General features: G+C 39.7%; 1 protein-coding gene across 5 annotated transcripts in view; it reads left to right on the top strand.

The window, feature by feature from the left end:
- The first annotated feature begins 5,061 nt into the window (after positions 1 to 5,061).
- Positions 5,062 to 7,472, top strand: part of zmiz1a (zinc finger, MIZ-type containing 1a) — a 127,535-nt gene continuing 125,124 nt past the window's right edge. For 2 of the 5 annotated variants that reach the window (XM_038293090.1, XM_038293089.1), the window contains exon 1: positions 5,062 to 5,277. The gene's annotated coding sequence lies outside the window, so the exon portion shown is untranslated. The remainder of the gene's footprint in view (positions 5,278 to 7,472) is intronic. The other 3 variants (XM_038293092.1, XM_038293091.1, XM_038293087.1) reach the window with 2 other exon arrangements.

Below are 7,472 nucleotides of genomic sequence, written 5' to 3'. Positions count from 1 at the left end.
AAACAGCTTCTTCCCCACTGCCATCAGACAGCTGAACTGTTGAAACTCTTAATCATGTCACAGACTGTGAAACACACTGATAACACCAAACCAAAACACTTCCAAATTGCAACATATATATTTAATGCTTGGAACTTCCACATCATTTTTATAATTTTTTTGCACTTTGTCTTTTTTTCTCTCACATTGTTTACATTTGATCACTGGTGTAATTTAAGAAATGGAAATGTCATGAGAGCTGTACAAAATAAAATAAATGCTGGAGGTTTCTTCCTTTTAAAAGGGAGTTTTTCCTCTCCACTGTCACTACAAGCATGCTTAGTGTGAGGGATTGTATTTGAGTCGATGAGTCAATGCAATCAACTGGTTTTCCTTAGATAGAAAACTTTGTATCAATTTGACTGTATGATCTGGTTGAACTGTAAAGTGCCTTGAGATGACTTGTGTTGTGAATTGGCGCTATTTAAATAAACTGAATTGAATTGAATAGTTAGTCAGACTGATTGGGGCTCAAGTTCTCCCTTCAAGTGATCAAAATGACCAGAAATTGCTATTTGAGTCCTTTACCACCTCTCCATATTACACTAATCTTTAAAATCTTTGCATGCTCAGTTTTAAATATGGATTTTAAACACCCAATGTGAACTTTTCAGATAAATCTAGATTTTTTTAGTGTTTAATGGAATAATCACCAATTCCAAATTTTTAATTTTTCTGTTTATTCACATTTATGCCTGAACAGATTTTGGCTTCATCTTATTTTTTCAGTTAATTCAAGCTCATCCCCTCAGTTTAGAGCTCTTAAAATGCATTTTTCCTTTCCCAAAAAAGCTTTTCTTTTCAATTAACTTAACTGTCTTGTCCTTGAGGAGCTTATATTATTACTTTTCTGTTCTGCAATTTTTATTTGTGTAATTTTTTTAAAGTTCTTAAATAAAGTGTTATGATGAGCCATGGCTCAGTGTTGTGGACTTAAGAAGTTAATACAGTGGCTCATAGTAGACCACACTTACAGTAGTATTTTTGTTCAAGTTTAAATTAGTTTTTCACAAATTAAAATTTAGAAATTATTTGACTACCACCGCAGCTCTGCAGGTTTAAAAAGAGACTTTTTTACTGGTGCAAGTCACTCCTGAAAGTGTGACGCCTCATTTGTAGGGTCTTCAGCTTAGCGGCAGAATAACCACCATCACACCTCCATGTTAACGAGAGAGCTGAAGTCAGCGCATGAACCCCCCTATCCTGTAACTACAATGGCATCCATCACTACCCCTGCTGTTTCAGCACAAAGAAACAAGGTCAGTAGCAGAAAGGTGGCAAACGGAAATAAGAACCATTTCGTGTTTAAACAAAGTCAGGAGAAGAGTTCGGCTTTATGGTCACAGATGTTTGGAAGCATTAGAAGTTTTCATGCAGTAAATGCACTAAAACACAATCAGGATTAACCTTGTCAAAACATACTTCTCTGAGAGAAAGCTGGTTTTCTTTAAGCAATTGCTTAGTATTTAAACTTCTGCACACATGAAATGATGCACAATACAAACCGGAGCCACACTTATTATAATCCATCAGTCTTCATGGCAGACAGCTGACTGAATAATTCAGAGAGGCTGAAGAGCATGTCATGCAATGGCAACAAAAAGCTCGGCAACAAAGGTGTTCCTTTCTGAATTGCAGGATGGCCTGACTGACTGCAGGCGCTTTGACTCCCTCGCCCTGCTGCTATAAATAAGGCCAAAAGAAAAACTTGATGGATGAACCAGAACATGAGATATCATGAACAGACTAAAAACAATAGAACCATAACTGCTAATCCCAAATCAGCAAAATTACTCCCTGAATCTGAGGAGGTTGAAAGTGTCTCAGAGGAAAAATCCCCACAATATGTAAACAAATTTGTTTAATGTGACGAATGTAGTATGGATTCTAGTGGAACATTACTGGAGAGAATGACAACAACCAAGAGCAGCAGCTCTTTACATGGCTACTTGCAGGGGGAGCTCCAAGGGATCCTTGCAAGGGGAGCTCTAGTCCTCAAATAAAAAAGGATGCATATCTAGTTATTGATAGTTGTGCACAAAATAAATATTCATAATTAATAAATCATCACAATGACCAATAGCACCAAAAAAGAAACAACCTCCAAATACATATATTCTTTACAGGGACTAGTCATATAGAATAACTTTCTAAACTTCAGCAGTGCTAAATGGACGTATATAAAGAAACAGGGAAGATCAAGTGTGAAAAAGTGCAAAAAAATGCTGGATGCCAAGAGGGATAGGACACGAGTAATGCTCACAATACACTATAATTGTGTGAGTTAATTGCTGTATTTTACTCCCCTCACCCACAGATGTTCTTTATCTTGCACCCAGAAAAGTTTTAACTACTTGAAGGACTCCATGTGGAAAAACAAGGGGGACCAGTGACACCTCATACTGGTGTGGGTTTGCAAAAATAAAACACCAAAAGGCATATTATGCATTTGGAACATAACTATTAATAGGATCAAAAGAGTCTGGAAAATTTATTTAATAATAATAATAAAAATAATTATAACTGAATGTTATTTATCTCACATTGGAGAAATTTCATTCTGCATTTCACCCATCCGCTTGGGGAGCAGAGGGCTGCCATGGTGGAGCACCCGGGGAGCAGTGTGGGGTTAAGGGTCTTGCTCAGAGAGCCACATTGGCAGTCTGCTCTATGCCCTAACCACTAGGCCGCCACTCCCCCCTTTAACACACACAAAAAAAGAGCTAAAGAAAATGTCGAAAAGCTTTTGCTTTTACACAAAAGGTTTTCCAAGATATTGTCAAAATTTCTGATCAACTCTTTTTTGGGACTCCAGTATTTTGTCTCGACTACAAAAAGGAAGGCTTATCCATCATGTCATTAATCTTAGAACAATCACCCATTGATATGGATTGTCTTCAAAAGCCATTTTAAATGTTGAAAAAATATGAGCTCTAAAAAAAAAAAAAAGGAAAAATATGTGATGTTGACTACTAAACCTAATTTCCACTGTAGTAATATGCGTCCCTGAAATAAAAATGAGGGACTGCCTGAGCAGCTGATGTCACTGCATGCATTTGTTCCCATCAGTGTGGACCGCTGCCTCGACCAGAGGGCCTGGGTGTCCTTGAAATGTATTGATACAGACCCCCCCCCCCCCTGCTGATAGCAGGCTCAGGCCCATACACTGCAGTGTCAGGAACCCCTCAGGCAGGAAGCTAAAAGGATGGCAGCAACTTCCTTCCCTTCAAAGAGAGAGGTGCTTGAGCTAAGAACTGCAAACAGGATTCTGACCTTTGGACTTGTGACACAGTGTGAAGAGAAATCGTAAAATGAGTAGGTGCAATTAAAATAACTTTTATTGGTCTTCTTCAATCAAAATATTTAAGCCCAAAGAAAAAAAGTGTGTGTCTGGTGCACGTGCGACACTAGTTTACCTGTTTTTTTTATTTGTTTTAATTTTTCAGGTGGTATAAATTGACAATCAGGCTATTCATTGCTTTTTCTCCACACACACTGAAGAGGTCCTGCATGCTGGAACCGCACGAGGAGTGAATGATTGTGCCTGATGCGCTGCGAGTTGAGCGGCCCTCCCTCTGGGGGAGTTCAGCCTTGCCTGACTGGGAACACAGGGGAAGTAAAGAGATTGCGTGCAGACGTGCGTGCGCGGGTTCACGCGGGTGCGCGTGTGTCGGGAGGAGATACATTGTTCCTTGACGTCAGCGCTCAGCCCAGCCTGCCGCTGCTCTCAAACACGTCTTTGTTATTCCGAGGCTTCCACAGGAGGACGGCTGCCAGCAAAACACGGAGAGCGGCGCGTGGAGCTGCTAGCTTTTCTGCTTGCATTATGTGGTTAAGAATCCAAACAACATCTAACGGAAGAGTTAACAATGCTCTTATTCTCTTGATATAATAAACAATAAATATTTAGGAGTATTTTCTGCAATTACAAAAAAAAAAAAAAAAAAAAAAGAATAGAATATAAGCAATCATATTTAAATGTAAAAAGTAAAGGTAAACAACTGAAAAACAAACTGAAATAAATAAAAATTGCATTTCTTTAGCGCCACTGCTCTTATTTTGAGACCATCAAGTCATATATTATCAAATTAAATATTTGCAAATAAATGTATGTCTTTTTCTATGTTTATCACATTGATCATGTAATTTAATTGTAAATTTGTTAACCAAATAGGGATTGCACATATATCAAAAAAAAAAAGAAAAAAAGAAAAGAAGTAGAGAAATGGGCTGGCTTATACGGAAGAGGATTATGGTCACTGAATAAATAAAAAAAAAGTTAACTTATTTTTTTTAATATTATTTCAGATTTTTTTCAGTAAAAAAAGTCAGAATTCTGAGATTGACGGAGAATTCTAAGAAAAAAATCAGAATTCTCAGATTAAAGTCAGAATTCTGAGAAAAAAAAGTCAGAATTCTCAGATTAAAGTCAGAATTTTGAGAAAAAAGTCAGAATTCTGAGATTAAAGTCAGAATTCTGAGAAAAAAAGTCCGAATTCAGAGATTAAAGTCAGAATTCTGAGAAAAAAAGTCAGAATTCTGAGATTGAAATGAGAATTCTGAGAAAAAAGTCAGGATTCTGAGATTAAAGTCGGAATTCTGACATTAAAGTCACAGTTCTAACTTTTTTCTTATATTATACTAAAATAAAATTAAAAAAACTTTTAACTTTTTTTGTCTTTTTCCACTTACCCTTATCCTCTTCCGTAGGCTGAAACTTAATTCTGTGAACTTGGCATTCTAAATACATTTTTATTGCGGAGTTCATGAATTAAGTAAAAAAAAAAATCACACAATTAAATTAATTAAAACGACTTGCTAAATCTGGAAAAAAAACAAAACAAAAACAACAACAATACTATTGCTACTAATATTTAATAATAATAGTAGGTAATATATATACAGCTCAAAAAGTTAAGCTTTAATATACAGTGAACATGTTATTATGACGTTATTATGAGCTCCGCGCGCTGATGGGAATCTGGGCCACCTTTTCCCTCGCGCCGCCGCGCACGGCTCCTCTCTGGTAACTGAATAGCCAGTGTAATCTGACACTTCAACTTGCCGTGCTCTACGGTAGTTGATTCAGTCAGTCAGTCAGTCAGTCAGTCACACCGTCTTCGGGGTTTGTCTCACATCGTCTTTGTGAAGTGAAGCGAGCGAAGGAGCGGAGCGCCGTAAAAACACGCGGCGTGGAAGGAACAATACGCGCCTTTGCTTCTGAGCTTCGAGCAGAAAGTAAGTTTCGCACCTGGTTATTTTCTGCTGAATTATTCTTGAATAGCCAAGTTTGAATGCTGGGGATTGTGCCTCCCGCTGGACGGACACTACCTGCTAACAATAGGCTGACCTCCTGGAAACCTTTCAACAGCCGCTGGTGTCAAGGGGCCAAATTGTGGCTGCGCGTCGGAGCGCTCTAATAGCCCAGACTGTTTGCTCCATTGTATGTAAACATCGTGCCAGCGAGTTGCGCTCAACCCCTAACATTTGCTGGGATTATTTAAAGAAGAAGGGGGGGATGCGCTCTGGCCATACAGTGGGAATATGTTTGTTAGAGAGCTGATTTAGTGTTTATGTGTGGTGTGGATCAGCTGGTGGCTCGGATGAATGTCTGTCACTTAGCTTCCAGTCAGCCGTTTGTCTCTGGGCTTGTTGACTCCCATCAAGGCTATTATCGGCTACCTGTTGTAATGCAATTAGGTGGCATGTCCAAGTGTTACTCTGCTCTGCTGTGTTATACAACACCTGTATGTTTGGCACTTCGGTTTGCATGCATGACACTATTTGCTGAATTCATTCCAGAAAGCCAATGTCTCCCAGTTTGAGGTCAATTAGGACATCTGTGATTGAATCTTTCTTGCAACATCTTTCAATCCAATTTTAGGGGGGTTATTATTCAAAGCAGATACCTTTTAATTATGATATGCTTTTTATTGTATTAGGAATATTTCGGTTACAGTGCCCAGATGGCCATAAAGCTGATGCCCTCCCAGAAATCTTGCAGTGCTCACACCCACCCTTGATCTTTCTCTACAGACTGGGCTGTGCATCCTGTTTGCTTTGCACAAAACCCCAAATCAGAATCTGTGTTGGTAACCAGCAGTGCCTCATTTGGTCTCAGCCTGCAGCCCTGTGTCTTAAGTCTGGCAGACCCTCCCCGTTAAATTCCTGCTGTCTGGATGTGAGGCCAGCCAGGGCAGAGCAGCAGCAGAGAGAGAGAGAGAAGGGGGGGTGCTCAGGATGGGAGGAGGGATAGCAAGAGAGAGGGAGGAGGAGGTGGAGACTGCTGCTCTTTCATTAGGCTGGGCTTACACTGAAGGCGGCACAGCTGCGGTGCAGACCTGCTGCAGAAAGTCATTCACACTGAACCTGCGACCAGGCTGTCGCTTCACACTGTTGACTGAGTTTGCCCCTCTGTTTCTTCCTGGTAGTCAAGTTAGTGTTAGTTAATGGGTTGATATTATTTTGAGATTCACATGGACTTTGTTTTAACCCCCTTCCTACTGGAAAAAAATCTGCTTTTAGTGGCAGTGGGAACGGCTCACTGACCCGTGTTTTCGGCAAGTGACCTGTGTTGAAGTTTCCTTCAAACAGCTCAGCTCCATCAGCATACAGTGGGAACATCAGATGCGGGTCGATCCGCTAGTTTATACGATACTAATGAGCGCAATGTAAAGACGTTAACACACCGCCTCAGTGTATGATCGAACAAACCAAAACAACTCTGTTTGCGTTGGATAAACATGGTGGAAAATGGTGAGAGAGATTAAGAGGGACAAAAGAATGAAACGGCAAAGAACACTTATTACATCCTGGCTCCCTTCCATGTTGGTTTCCATTCCACATTCTTCATGACTCCTCCAAACATCACCGTCCACCGACATGCTCTCTGTCCTTCCCCGCCAAAATACATAGCAACTTCTATTTCCTGTTCTGCTCTGGTCCACACCTCTCGCATGTGCATCTTCGGAGGTCAAAGAACTCGGAGCGGAGCTCGACACCGTTACCATAGGATGCAGTTGGCGTTGCTTTTCCTTGATGCAGTCTGCAACAGACCTGAAATGGACAGAAGCAGAGGTCGAGGAATCTGGGCTTAAGCTCAGCGTTACCCTCCACCCTGCTACAGGACAGCTGGAGTTTAGGAGCTCTTATTCTTAGCATGAATCCCTTCCCCAAGAGTTTGTCATATTGACATCTAATTTAATTAGATGCAAAACAGTTATTAGTCCTGTAACAGACAACATATTTATCAAAATTAAGCTTATTTAATGAAAACATCATATGCATTTTATGGATAATTCATTGTTCTTTCAGGTATTTTAAATTTTTAGTGAGACTTTATTAAATCATTTATAGCCAGTGTACCAAGAAAAATATATTGCTTGTTATGCAACTGTTAAAAAAACAGACAAGTATTTTTGTTTATTACCAGT

Source organism: Cyprinodon tularosa, unplaced genomic scaffold (assembly GCF_016077235.1).
Source record: "Cyprinodon tularosa strain WSP-4 unplaced genomic scaffold, ASM1607723v1 ctg32, whole genome shotgun sequence".
In the NCBI taxonomy this organism is placed as follows: Eukaryota; Metazoa; Chordata; class Actinopteri; order Cyprinodontiformes; family Cyprinodontidae; genus Cyprinodon; species Cyprinodon tularosa.
Note: the sequence above shows the minus strand (reverse complement) of the source record. Positions and strands in the feature narration are given on the sequence as shown.